Below are 14,584 nucleotides of genomic sequence, written 5' to 3' on the forward strand. Positions count from 1 at the left end.
ATAGGCCAGGGTGCCACTCAAGGCCGTAACCAATTCGGGTTATAGCTTCTCGGCCTTTTGGCTAAGATCAAGTGTAGTTTCGGAGGACGCTACCTTGGTCGGTACTGGAAGGTGCCTGGGATTGCACGTCTGCCGGCCTTGAGGAAGTGTGTGCGCCTTCTGGTGACACATAGCCCTCTTGTGCCTGGACGGTTCCCAGGCAACGGGAGGCGATCACCTTTGTTATTTTGAAGTCCTACTGATAAACAGAAAAAAAAAAAAATTAAATCTGTTCTTATCTGTTTAATATCTGATACGTCCCCTCTCTGGGGACCATATATTAAATGGATTTTTAGAACAAGGAGATGGAAAAAATCTTGCTCTGTCCACTGCACGCATTGACCTGGTATTGCAGTACCTCCAGGACCGGTGCACCCCTTCTTAACCCAGTTTCCAAAAGCAGAACTCAATTCACCTGATTCAAATGAGCCCCATTAGTTAATTGAAAGAAAGCAAAAACTTTATATGCACCTCAATTTGGCCAATTCACTTTTCACACTTTCACCCTTTTTTTTATCTTTCACACCTTTTACTTGCTTTATTGATGCAAAAAGCTGTGCCAAATAGCAAACTCATCTCCACTCAACTTGACCAACTCTGCTATGTCCCGTGCAGTATCTTATTCTCAGTCTTATCTAGATCATTTGCAATTGAATAGAATAGATCCCTTTTGGCTGCTTATGACTGTGTAAAATATGTAGTTTTACTGGGCTGGGATGAGAGAATCCATTGAAGCATGGTGTAGGGATTGTGGTTCCTGTGTGCTAAGAAGAGAGGCTGGCACCAGCCAGAAAGCCCCATTGCAGCCAATAATCACTTAATAACTTTTTCAACTTGTCATCATATGGGAGGCCTTCCATTCCTTGTAGTAGTCTAGTTGCCCACCTTTGAACTGACTCTAACTTCTGAATGTCCTTATTAAAATGTGGAGCCCAAAACTGGTTCCCATATTCCAGATGTAGCCTTACAAGTGATTTATAGAGGTGTAACAATACGTTGGGATCACGGGATCTAATCTCCCTTTTTATACACCCTAAAATCTTGTCCCAAGCAGCATTCCATCAGCCTCTGGAAGGTTCCTGGCGCATTGCACAGCTCGAAGGGCATGCTTTTGAACTCGCAGAGACCCATAGGGGTGGCGAAGGCGGTCTTCTCCCGGTCTGCCTCAGCAACGGACACTTGCCAATAGTGACTAGTGAGATCAAGGGTAGAAAAATAATTTGCAGTTCTCAATGCAGCTAGCGATTCCTCAATACGGGGAGTGGTGCCGTCCTTCTTTTTTAACAGGATCAACAGAGCTGCCCAAAGGCTACAACTGTCACAAATAACCCCAGCCGCCTTCATGTTGCTCAACATGTACTTGGTACACTGGCAATGTGAAGGTGGTATTGGCTTATAGCTCTCTTTGATGGGTGGGTGTGCACCTGTGGGGATGTGGTGTTGGACCCCTTTTATTCCCCCAAAATCTAGCGGGCTTCCCACCGGTAACCCGCTCCCCAGCTTGGATGGATGCTGAGGGAGCCCCTTTTGCCCGCAGGCTCTGGCCCTGGGAACTGTAGCCTTGGCGGTGACTGTGCTTCCCTCTACGGTGTGAGCTGTTGCCTTCAATCGGGTCTTGACTGCTGGGAAACCCTGGAGGTTCCTGTCGCTAACGGATTTGACCGGTTTTACGGCGACTCCTAGCCTGGTGGGTGGGATCAACCGCCTGGCCCACCCCCTGGTGTGGACATCAGCCCCTGGAGGAAGGCAACTAGGATTTGTGTTTAGCTTCGGTGTGCCTAGCCGGAGTGTAGAGTGTGTTGGTGTAGTACCTGTGACGACCTGGCTTGTCCAGGGCGCCCATGTGGGGTGTTGGCAGTGTATTTGCGCCTGCGTTCAAAGGTTTGCTGAATGGATAACTGAACGCTGCGCTGGGACAAGGACGTGCTTGATGATGGTGTTATTTCTGAGTAGGCAACTGCAGGTGCAGGACCGGAGGAGGCTTGTTCGCAGGCAGCATGGACAGGGGATTGGCTCGCATGCACAACCAGCGAAGACGTAGCAGTGACATTAGCAAGCACTGCTCCTCGACTCTGTTGTACTTCCCACAAAGTCGGGTGCTTGGCTGACATGTGCCTGATCATGCTGGTGGTGGTCAGGCTGCTAGTTTTGGTACCCCTGCTGATGCTGGCACGGCAGGTGTTGCAAATGGCCTTTTTAGAATCATCTGGATCCAACTTAAAAAACTGCCAGACTCGGGAAGACCTAACATTTGTACAGGCACCTTGTGTCGTGTTGTTGTTCCGGGGAACGGTTGCCTGACTTCTGCCTGGAGCCACCACCCTGCTTCTTACTGCCTGTTGGGATGCTACGCCTCCCTCCCCCTGTGCACTGCTGTCCTCGCTCTGCATATCCTCCTGCCAGGTTGGGTCAGTTACTGGATCATCCACCACGTCGTCTTCCTCTTCCGCACCCTGCTCCTCCTCCTGACTTCCTGACAATTGTGTCTCATCATCGTCCACCCCTTGTTGAGACACGTTGCCAACTTCGTGAGAACGTGGCTGCTCAAATATTTGGCCATCTGTACATACGATCTCCTCATGACCCACTTCAACATGAGCTGGCGAGAGGCCAGAATGTGCGAATGGAAATGTGAACAGCTCTTCCGAGTGTCCAAGTGTGGGATCATTAATGTCCGAGGACGTGTACTCAGCCTTGTGGTAGGAAGGAGGATCAGGTTCTGAAATGTGCGGTGCAGTATCACGGCTACTGACACTTGACCGTGTGGAAGACAGAGTGTTTGTGGTGGTGCCAATCTGACTGGAAGCATTATCCGCTATCCAACTAACAACCTGTTGACACTGGTCTTGGTTCAAGAGCGGTGTACTGCTGCGGTCCCCAAGAATTTGGGACAGGATGTGCGAGCGACTAGATGTGGCCCTTTGTTGTGGCAAAATTAGAGCTTGCCCACGACCTCGGCCTCTGCCTGCACCACCATCACGTCCACTTCCTTGTTCCTTGCCAACGCCCTTGCGCATTTTGCAATGCTGTGCTGACGTGTATTCACTAGACTTGGGCGTTATATCAAAGTTTGTGCAAATTGTGCACCTGTACGCTGCCACCGACAGGCACACACGTGCGGTTTTTAAATGCAAGCACGGACGCACTAAGAACCTAACAGGTTTTAGGAGCAAAAATTAATGACGAGAACTCTGACACTATCAGCCACTGCTGACTGACGTGTATTATACACTACACTTGTGCGTTATATAATAGTTTGGTAAAAACGCACACAAGTGCACCTGTACGCTGCCACCGACAGGCACACACGTGCGGTTTTTAAATGCAAGCACGGACGCACTAAGAACCTAACACAGGTTTTAGGAGCAAAAATTAATGACGAGAACTCTGACACTATCAGCCACTGCTGACTGACGTGTATTATACACTACACTTGTGCGTTATATAATAGTTTGGTAAAAACGCACACAAGTGCACCTGTACGCTGCCACCGACAGGCACACACGTGCGGTTTTTAAATGCAAGCACGGACGCACTAAGAACCTAACACAGGTTTTAGGAGCAAAAATTAATGACGAGAACTCTGACACTATCAGCCACTGCTGACTGACGTGTATTATACACTACACTTGTGCGTTATATAATAGTTTGGTAAAAACGCACACAAGTGCACCTGTACGCTGCCACCGACAGGCACACACGTGCGGTTTTTAAATGCAAGCACGGACGCACTAAGAACCTAACACAGGTTTTAGGAGCAAAAATTAATGACGAGAACTCTGACACTATCAGCCACTGCTGACTGACGTGTATTATACACTACACTTGTGCGTTATATAATAGTTTGGTAAAAACGCACACAAGTGCACCTGTACGCTGCCACCGACAGGCACACACGTGCGGTTTTTAAATGCAAGCACGGACGCACTAAGAACCTAACAGGTTTTAGGAGCGACAATTGCTGAGAAGTCTGACACTATCAGGACTGTTTTAGACTGTGTACACCAGCCCCAGATATGATGAAGGCTGGTATACGGTCACCACTAGGAATGGCTATATACCCTGCCTGCCTGCCTGCCTGCCTGCCTGTATACTGCTACAATAGTCCTGACAAGGACTCTTTTGGTCACTAGCCTGTATTCCAACCTGGCTATACCCTGCCTGTATACAGCAACAATAGTCCTGAGAAGGACTCTGCTACTGTACTCCGACCTGGCTATACCCTGCCTGCCTGTATACAACTAGAATAGTCCTGAGAAGGACTTTTGGTCACACTGTTTGCAGCCCTGCTACGGAAATAGCTATAAAGGGCCGCAAACCTTTCCCTGAAGCAGCGACCCTCTCCCTGCACTGACTGTCTGGATAGCTGTGAGCAGAGCACAGCGCGCCCGCCGGTATAAAGGCTCGGTCACGCTGTGCAGGCCGGCCAATCACTGCAATTCCACAACTAACAGGGCTGTGGCATTGCAGTGGTCTGCCAGCCAATCCCTGCATGAGGGCTGGCTCTCAAAAGAGCGCCAACATGCAGGGATGAAGACCACGAGTACAGCACGAGTATCGCGAGATTACTCGGTCCCCGTCGAGTAGACCGAGTACAGTGATACTCGTGCGAGTACCGAGTAGTAACAAGCATGCTCGCTCATCACTATTTATTAGTAAAATGGCTTACACTCCCCTTTTTTCCACTTTTTTCTTCACTACTTTTATAAAGAAATTTTTCCTTTCTTTATTCTTAATGCAATTTTATATAGCAACACCACCATTTTTTGCCACGAACATAATTTTTCTTGTCCGTCATCCCGTTCACCCTTACAGGGTTGTGGACAGATGCACTTGTCACTACACTTCTAAGACTCAATACAGGGTCTGGAGCTCAATGCTCCCTTTTTGTTTTTTTTTTCTTCTTTTTTTTCTTTTTTTCATTTTGTCCTTCTTCTTCTTCTTTTTCTGATTTTTGTCTCAAAAAGCTGATGAAATTTGAAACACTATACCCCAGTGATTTTATAAATGTTTCTCAATATATCACTTGAGAACTTTTATGGCCGGTATTGTAACAGTTGACCATCCCGGCAGTATTTGAAATACAGCAGTCAGTCCTCTGACGTAGCTCCATATGTGTATATATAGAGGTTCTTCCTCCTTTGATTGCATACTGTTCTTTTTTTGCCCTGATGAAGGAGACAGTGATCTCTGAAACACATTGACCGGAAAAAAGAATAAAGAGATGAAATAATTAACATCAGTTTCCTTTGGTGACAGCGCGGCACGCACCCGATTTTCCTCCTATACGTTATTGCTCTTCTACTAGGGGCTGCGGCTGTCGCCATTTGTAACGTGCATTTAGGGGTTGTGACTGGCACAACCTTAATAGGTGAGTGCAACTACTATTAATTATTTGTTACCTTACCAGGTAAGACCCTAATTTGTGCGTCTGCTCCAGAGTTATTTCCCTGATTATTAATATCTGACAGGCAGTGATTGATCCTGCATTCTCACCTTCCTCTCTGTTGCACATTCTTATTGTTCCTATATGCTCTCTATTTCCATCAGACTTTTTTTGTCCTTCGGTGGGGCTCTAACATATGTGCACCATTTATTATTTATTTTTATGGATTCCTTTCTTTTTTCATGCTAGCGTTCATTATGCAGTAGTCATTCATGATATATCTTATATTTGTGAATCCATTAGGGCTCTATATGTCTGGTGCATCACATTGGGTCTTTTCAGTGCACAATAGGCACCTTTTTCTGTTATGCTCTGCTGCCACCTTATGGACATCCTATCAGTGATGCCAGAAAAAAATGGACATGTCTCCGTGCAGCAATCACGGACACGCGGGTACGCCGCACGGAGACACGTGCAGTGAAAAATCACTGATGTGTGAGCAGACCCATTCATTATAATGGATCTGCGTATCTCAGTGATTCTGTTATGTTTAAAAAAAAGCACAAACGTACCAGAATCACTGACGTGTGAAACAGGCCTTATAGTGTTTTGATTTATGTATGTATTATACAACTTCTGTGGATCTTGTATGAGTGACTTTTCTTCATTTTATTGGATTGTTTTAAAATATTGAAATAAAGTCACGCTTCCTATGCATCCTTTTGTATTCTGATTGGCTACTATAATACAGTTTTTAGGCACTGAGATCGATACCAGAGGCATGGTCTTCCGCTTACCAGAGGATAAGCTCAAAAGGCTAAGGGACATAATAGAAGGGTTTAGTGCTGTTAAGAAGGTGGCATTAAGATAAATGAAATATATCTTCTCGGTCTTCTCGTTTTCTTGCTGAGCTGTGCCAATGGACAGAGTTTTTTCTAGACATTTGCTATTGGAAACTCAGGGAACCAAAGCTCCTGGATAGAGTTGAGCGCGGTTCGTGGTTCGTGGTTCTCCAGTTCTAGGCTCGAGTGATTTTGGGGCATGTTCTAGATCGAACTAGAACTCGAGTTTTTTGCAAAAGCTCGATAGTTCTAGAAACGTTCGAGAACGGTTCTAGCAGCCAAAAAACAGCTAAATCATAGCTTGGTTTCTGCTGTAATAGTGTAAGTCACTCTGTGAATCAAACTATTATCACATTTCAGTGTATAGTGTGCGTGAACAGCGCCTTCAGATCACTGCTGTTTCTATAATGGCGATCGCCATTTTTTTTTTTTTTTTCTTGTCTTCCTTCCCTAAGTGCGCGCGTCTTGTGGGGCGGGCCAGCATGTCAGCCAATCACAGACACACACACAGCTAAGTTGACTTTGAGCCAGAGAAGCAACGGCATGTGTGATAGGATCTGCATGTCACATGTCCCTGCATTATAAAACCGGACATTTTCTTCACGGACGCCATTATCTGCCTTCTGCGTCTTTGGTGTCAGACATCACTGTCGCAGCTCCGTCCTCCTGAGTCCTATAGCCGATACAGCTGTATGCGCTGCATACACAGCGTTAGACAGCATAGGGAGAGCACTTTATAGCAGTCCTTTTAAGGACTCAAACCGGCAGGGTCAGAGAGCCATAGGTGACAGGTCCTGCAAACAGCAACAGCATCTGTGTAGCCAAGGTCAGGGATTTCCTCCCTGCATTTCACCATTAGGAGGGAATAGAAAGGCAGGCTTCCATTCCTCTACCCAGAGCACCACAATCCTGCCACTGTACCCTCCTATCCTCTGCACACTCCAACTCATTATAACTAAGCCATTATACTAGCAAACACTCAGTGTACCTAGTGGCATCCTATCTGTGGCTATTGGACTTTGCTATAGTCCCACTAGTGCAAAGACATTTGCAGAGCACGTCTGCCTGCATTGCACACTCCAACTTTTTTAAACTAAGCAATTTTACTAGCAAACACTCAGTGTACCTAGTGGCATCCTATACGTGGCTATTGGACTTTGCTATAGTCCCACTAGTGCCAAGACATTTGCAGAGCGCATCTGCCTGCGTTGCACACTCCAACTAATTTTAACTTAGCCATTATACTAGCAAACACTCAGTGTACCTAGTGGCATCCTATACGTGGCTATTGGACTTTGCTATAGTCCCACTAGTGCCAAGACATTTGCAGAGCGCATCTGCCTGCGTTGCACACTCCAACTAATTATAAGTAAGCCATTATACTAGCAAACACTCAGTGTACCTAGTGGCATCCTATCTGTGGCTATTGGACTTTGCTATAGTCCCACTAGTGCAAAGACATTTGCAGAGCACGTCTGCCTGCATTGCACACTCCAACTTTTTTAAACTAAGCAATTTTACTAGCAAACACTCAGTGTACCTAGTGGCATCCTATACGTGGCTATTGGACTTTGCTATAGTCCCACTAGTGCCAAGACATTTGCAGAGCGCATCTGCCTGCGTTGCACACTCCAACTAATTATAAGTAAGCCATTATACTAGCAAACACTCAGTGTACCTAGTGGCATCCTATCTGTGGCTATTGGACTTTGCTATAGTCCCACTAGTGCCAAGACATTTGCAGAGCGCATCTGCCTGCGTTGCACACTCCAACTAATTATAAGTAAGCCATTATACTAGCAAACACTCAGTGTACCTAGTGGCATCCTATACGTGGCTATTGGACCTTGCTATAGTCCCACTAGTGCCAAGACATTTGCAGAGCGCATCTGCCTGCGTTGCACACTCCAACTAATTATAAGTAAGCCATTATACTAGCAAACACTCAGTGTACCTAGTGGCATCCTATACGTGGCTATTGGACCTTGCTATAGTCCCACTAGTGCCAAGACATTTGCAGAGCGCATCTGCCTGCGTTGCACACTCCAACTAATTATAAGTAAGCCATTATTATAATTATTATTATTATTTATTATTATAGCGCCATTTATTCCATGGCGCTTTACAAGTGAAAGGGTATACGTACAACAATCATTAACAGTACATAACAGACTGGTACAGGAGGAGAGAGGACCCTGCCCGCGAGGGCTTACAGTCTACAGGGAATGGGTGATGGTACAATAGGTGAGGACAGAGCTGGTTGCGCAGTGGTCTACTGGACTGAGGGCTGTTGTAGGTTATAGGCTTGTTGGAAGAGGTGGGTCTTGAGGTTCCTCTTGAAGCTTTCCACGGTAGGGGAGAGTCTGATGTGCTGAGGTAGAGCATTCCAAAGTATGGGGGATGCACGGGAGAAATCTTGTACGCGATTGTGGGAAGAGAAGATAAGGGAGGAGCAGAGAAGGAGATCTTGTGAGGATCTGAGGTTGCGTGCAGGTAGGTACCGGGAGACTAGGTCACAGATGTAGGGAGGAGACAGGTTGTGCATGGCTTTGTATGTCATGGTTAGTGTTTTGAACTGGAGTCGTTGGGTGATGGGAAGCCAGTGAAGGGATTGGCAGAGTGGCGAGGCTGGGGAGTAGCGAGGGGAGAGGTGGATTAAGCGGGCCGCAGAGTTTAGGATAGATTGGAGGGGTGCAAGAGTGTTGGAAGGGAGGCCAGAGAGCAGGAGGTTGCAGTAGTCGAGGCGGGAGATGATGAGGGCATGCACTAATGTTTTTGCTGATTCTTGGTTAAGGAAAGCACGGATCCGGGAGATGTTTTTGAGTTGTAATCGGCATGAGGTGAAGAGGGCTTGGATGTGTGGCTTGAAGGATAGAGCAGAGTCGAGGGTCACTCCAAGGCAACGAGCTTGTGAGACTGGGGAGAGTAAGCAACCATCGAGTTTGATGGAAAGGCTTGTTGGAGGAGATGAGTGAGGAGGAGGAAAGACAATGAATTCTGTTTTGTCCATGTTAAGTTTTAGGAATCGCACAGAGAAGAAGGATGAAATAGCAGACAGACATTGTGGGATTCTGGTTAGTAGAGAGGTAATGTCAGGTCCATTATACTAGCAAACACTCAGTGTACCTAGTGGCATCCTATCTGTGGCTATTGGACTTTGCTATAGTCCCACTAGTGCCAAGACATTTGCAGAGCGCATCTGCCTGCGTTGCACACTCCAACTAATTATAAGTAAGCCATTATACTAGCAAACACTCAGTGTACCTAGTGGCATCCTATACGTGGCTATTGGACCTTGCTATAGTCCCACTAGTGCCAAGACATTTGCAGAGCGCATCTGCCTGCGTTGCACACTCCAACTAATTATAAGTAAGCCATTATACTAGCAAACACTCAGTGTACCTAGTGGCATCCTATACGTGGCTATTGGACCTTGCTATAGTCCCACTAGTGCCAAGACATTTGCAGAGCGCATCTGCCTGCGTTGCACACTCCAACTAATTATAAGTAAGCCATTATTATTATTATTATTATTATTTATTATTATAGCGCCATTTATTCCATGGCGCTTTACAAGTGAAAGGGTATACGTACAACAATCATTAACAGTACATAACAGACTGGTACAGGAGGAGAGAGGACCCTGCCCGCGAGGGCTTACAGTCTACAGGGAATGGGTGATGGTACAATAGGTGAGGACAGAGCTGGTTGCGCAGTGGTCTACTGGACTGAGGGCTGTTGTAGGTTATAGGCTTGTTGGAAGAGGTGGGTCTTGAGGTTCCTCTTGAAGCTTTCCACGGTAGGGGAGAGTCTGATGTGCTGAGGTAGAGCATTCCAAAGTATGGGGGATGCACGGGAGAAATCTTGTACGCGATTGTGGGAAGAGGAGATAAGGGAGGAGCAGAGAAGGAGATCTTGTGAGGATCTGAGGTTGCGTGCAGGTAGGTACCGGGAGACTAGGTCACAGATGTAGGGAGGAGACAGGTTGTGCATGGCTTTGTATGTCATGGTTAGTGTTTTGAACTGGAGTCGTTGGGTGATGGGAAGCCAGTGAAGGGATTGGCAGAGTGGCGAGGCTGGGGAGTAGCGAGGGGAGAGGTGGATTAAGCGGGCCGCAGAGTTTAGGATAGATTGGAGGGGTGCAAGAGTGTTGGAAGGGAGGCCAGAGAGCAGGAGGTTGCAGTAGTCGAGGCGGGAGATGATGAGGGCATGCACTAATGTTTTTGCTGATTCTTGGTTAAGGAAAGCACGGATCCGGGAGATGTTTTTGAGTTGTAATCGGCATGAGGTGAAGAGGGCTTGGATGTGTGGCTTGAAGGATAGAGCAGAGTCGAGGGTCACTCCAAGGCAACGAGCTTGTGAGACTGGGGAGAGTAAGCAACCATCGAGTTTGATGGAAAGGCTTGTTGGAGGAGATGAGTGAGGAGGAGGAAAGACAATGAATTCTGTTTTGTCCATGTTAAGTTTTAGGAATCGCACAGAGAAGAAGGATGAAATAGCAGACAGACATTGTGGGATTCTGGTTAGTAGAGAGGTAATGTCAGGTCCATTATACTAGCAAACACTCAGTGTACCTAGTGGCATCCTATCTGTGGCTATTGGACTTTGCTATAGTCCCACTAGTGCCAAGACATTTGCAGAGCGCATCTGCCTACGTTGCACACTCCAACTAATTATAAGTAAGCCATTATACTAGCAAACACTCAGTGTACCTAGTGGCATCCTATACGTGGCTATTGGACCTTGCTATAGTCCCACTAGTGCCAAGACATTTGCAGAGCGCATCTGCCTGCGTTGCACACTCCAACTAATTATAAGTAAGCCATTATACTAGCAAACACTCAGTGTACCTAGTGGCATCCTATACGTGGCTATTGGACTTTGCTATAGTCCCACTAGTGCAAAGACATTTGCAGAGCACGTCTGCCTGCATTGCACACTCCAACTTTTTTAAACTAAGCAATTTTACTAGCAAACACTCAGTGTACCTAGTGGCATCCTATACGTGGCTATTGGACTTTGCTATAGTCCCACTAGTGCCAAGACATTTGCAGAGCGCATCTGCCTGCGTTGCACACTCCAACTAATTTTAACTTAACCATTATACTAGAAAACACTCAGTGTACCTAGTGGCATCCTATACGTGGCTATTGGACTTTGCTATAGTCCCACTAGTGCCAAGACATTTGCAGAGCGCATCTGCCTGCGTTGCACACTCCAACTAATTATAAGTAAGCCATTATACTAGCAAACACTCAGTGTACCTAGTGGCATCCTATACGTGGCTATTGGACCTTGCTATAGTCCCACTAGTGCCAAGACATTTGCAGAGCGCATCTGCCTGCGTTGCACACTCCAACTAATTATAAGTAAGCCATTATACTAGCAAACACTCAGTGTACCTAGTGGCATCCTATACGTGGCTATTGGACTTTGCTATAGTCCCACTAGTGCCAAGACATTTGCAGAGCGCATCTGCCTGCGTTGCACACTCCAACTAATTATAAGTAAGCCATTATACTAGCAAACACTCAGTGTACCTAGTGGCATCCTATACGTGGCTATTGGACCTTGCTATAGTCCCACTAGTGCCAAGACATTTGCAGAGCGCATCTGCCTGCGTTGCACACTCCAACTAATTATAAGTAAGCCATTATACTAGCAAACACTCAGTGTACCTAGTGGCATCCTATCTGTGGCTATTGGACTTTGCTATAGTCCCACTAGTGCCAAGACATTTGCAGAGCGCATCTGCCTGCGTTGCACACTCCAACTAATTATAAGTAAGCCATTATACTAGCAAACACTCAGTGTACCTAGTGGCATCCTATACGTGGCTATTGGACTTTGCTATAGTCCCACTAGTGCCAAGACATTTGCAGAGCGCATCTGCCTGCGTTGCACACTCCAACTAATTATAAGTAAGCCATTATACTAGCAAACACTCAGTGTACCTAGTGGCATCCTATACGTGGCTATTGGACTTTGCTATAGTCCCACTAGTGCCAAGACATTTGCAGAGCGCATCTGCCTGCGTTGCACACTCCAACTAATTTTAACTTAGCCATTATACTAGCAAACACTCAGTGTACCTAGTGGCATCCTATACGTGGCTATTGGACTTTGCTATAGTCCCACTAGTGCCAAGACATTTGCAGAGCGCATCTGCCTGCGTTGCACACTCCAACTAATTATAAGTAAGCCATTATACTAGCAAACACTCAGTGTACCTAGTGGCATCCTATACGTGGCTATTGGACTTTGCTATAGTCCCACTAGTGCAAAGACATTTGCAGAGCACGTCTGCCTGCATTGCACACTCCAACTTTTTTAAACTAAGCAATTTTACTAGCAAACACTCAGTGTACCTAGTGGCATCCTATACGTGGCTATTGGACTTTGCTATAGTCCCACTAGTGCCAAGACATTTGCAGAGCGCATCTGCCTGCGTTGCACACTCCAACTAATTTTAACTTAACCATTATACTAGCAAACACTCAGTGTACCTAGTGGCATCCTATACGTGGCTATTGGACTTTGCTATAGTCCCACTAGTGCCAAGACATTTGCAGAGCGCATCTGCCTGCGTTGCACACTCCAACTAATTATAAGTAAGCCATTATACTAGCAAACACTCAGTGTACCTAGTGGCATCCTATACGTGGCTATTGGACCTTGCTATAGTCCCACTAGTGCCAAGACATTTGCAGAGCGCATCTGCCTGCGTTGCACACTCCAAGTAATTATAAGTAAGCCATTATACTAGCAAACACTCAGTGTACCTAGTGGCATCCTATACGTGGCTATTGGACTTTGCTATAGTCCCACTAGTGCCAAGACATTTGCAGAGCGCATCTGCCTGCGTTGCACACTCCAACTAATTATAAGTAAGCCATTATACTAGCAAACACTCAGTGTACCTAGTGGCATCCTATACGTGGCTATTGGACCTTGCTATAGTCCCACTAGTGCCAAGACATTTGCAGAGCGCATCTGCCTGCGTTGCACACTCCAACTAATTATAAGTAAGCCATTATACTAGCAAACACTCAGTGTACCTAGTGGCATCCTATCTGTGGCTATTGGACTTTGCTATAGTCCCACTAGTGCCAAGACATTTGCAGAGCGCATCTGCCTGCGTTGCACACTCCAACTAATTATAAGTAAGCCATTATACTAGCAAACACTCAGTGTACCTAGTGGCATCCTATACGTGGCTATTGGACTTTGCTATAGTCCCACTAGTGCCAAGACATTTGCAGAGCGCATCTGCCTGCGTTGCACACTCCAACTAATTATAAGTAAGCCATTATACTAGCAAACACTCAGTGTACCTAGTGGCATCCTATACGTGGCTATTGGACTTTGCTATAGTCCCACTAGTGCCAAGACATTTGCAGAGCGCATCTGCCTGCGTTGCACACTCCAACTAATTTTAACTTAGCCATTATACTAGCAAACACTCAGTGTACCTAGTGGCATCCTATACGTGGCTATTGGACTTTGCTATAGTCCCACTAGTGCCAAGACATTTGCAGAGCGCATCTGCCTGCGTTGCACACTCCAACTAATTATAAGTAAGCCATTATACTAGCAAACACTCAGTGTACCTAGTGGCATCCTATACGTGGCTATTGGACTTTGCTATAGTCCCACTAGTGCCAAGACATTTGCAGAGCGCATCTGCCTGCGTTGCACACTCCAACTAATTTTAACTTAGCCATTATACTAGCAAACACTCAGTGTACCTAGTGGCATCCTATACGTGGCTATTGGACTTTGCTATAGTCCCACTAGTGCAAAGACATTTGCAGAGCACGTCTGCCTGCATTGCACACTCCAACTTTTTTAAACTAAGCAATTTTACTAGCAAACACTCAGTGTACCTAGTGGCATCCTATACGTGGCTATTGGACTTTGCTATAGTCCCACTAGTGCCAAGACATTTGCAGAGCGCATCTGCCTGCGTTGCACACTCCAACTAATTATAAGTAAGCCATTATACTAGCAAACACTCAGTGTACCTAGTGGCATCCTATCTGTGGCTATTGGACTTTGCTATAGTCCCACTAGTGCCAAGACATTTGCAGAGCGCATCTGCCTGCGTTGCACACTCCAACTAATTATAAGTAAGCCATTATACTAGCAAACACTCAGTGTACCTAGTGGCATCCTATACGTGGCTATTGGACCTTGCTATAGTCCCACTAGTGCCAAGACATTTGCAGAGCGCATCTGCCTGCGTTGCACACTCCAACTAATTATAAGTAAGCCATTATACTAGCAAACACTCAGTGTACCTAGTGGCATCCTATAC

The 14,584-nt window shown here is 46.2% G+C and overlaps 1 pseudogene; it reads left to right on the top strand.

Annotated features, from left to right (window-relative positions):
• Positions 1-212: 212 nt before the first annotated feature.
• On the top strand, positions 213-419 carry LOC142269319 (U2 spliceosomal RNA; annotated as a pseudogene).
• Positions 420-14,584: the final 14,165 nt, after the last annotated feature.

The sequence above is a fragment of the Anomaloglossus baeobatrachus genome, unplaced genomic scaffold, assembly GCF_048569485.1.
Source record: "Anomaloglossus baeobatrachus isolate aAnoBae1 unplaced genomic scaffold, aAnoBae1.hap1 Scaffold_319, whole genome shotgun sequence".
Classification (NCBI taxonomy): domain Eukaryota; kingdom Metazoa; phylum Chordata; class Amphibia; order Anura; family Aromobatidae; genus Anomaloglossus; species Anomaloglossus baeobatrachus.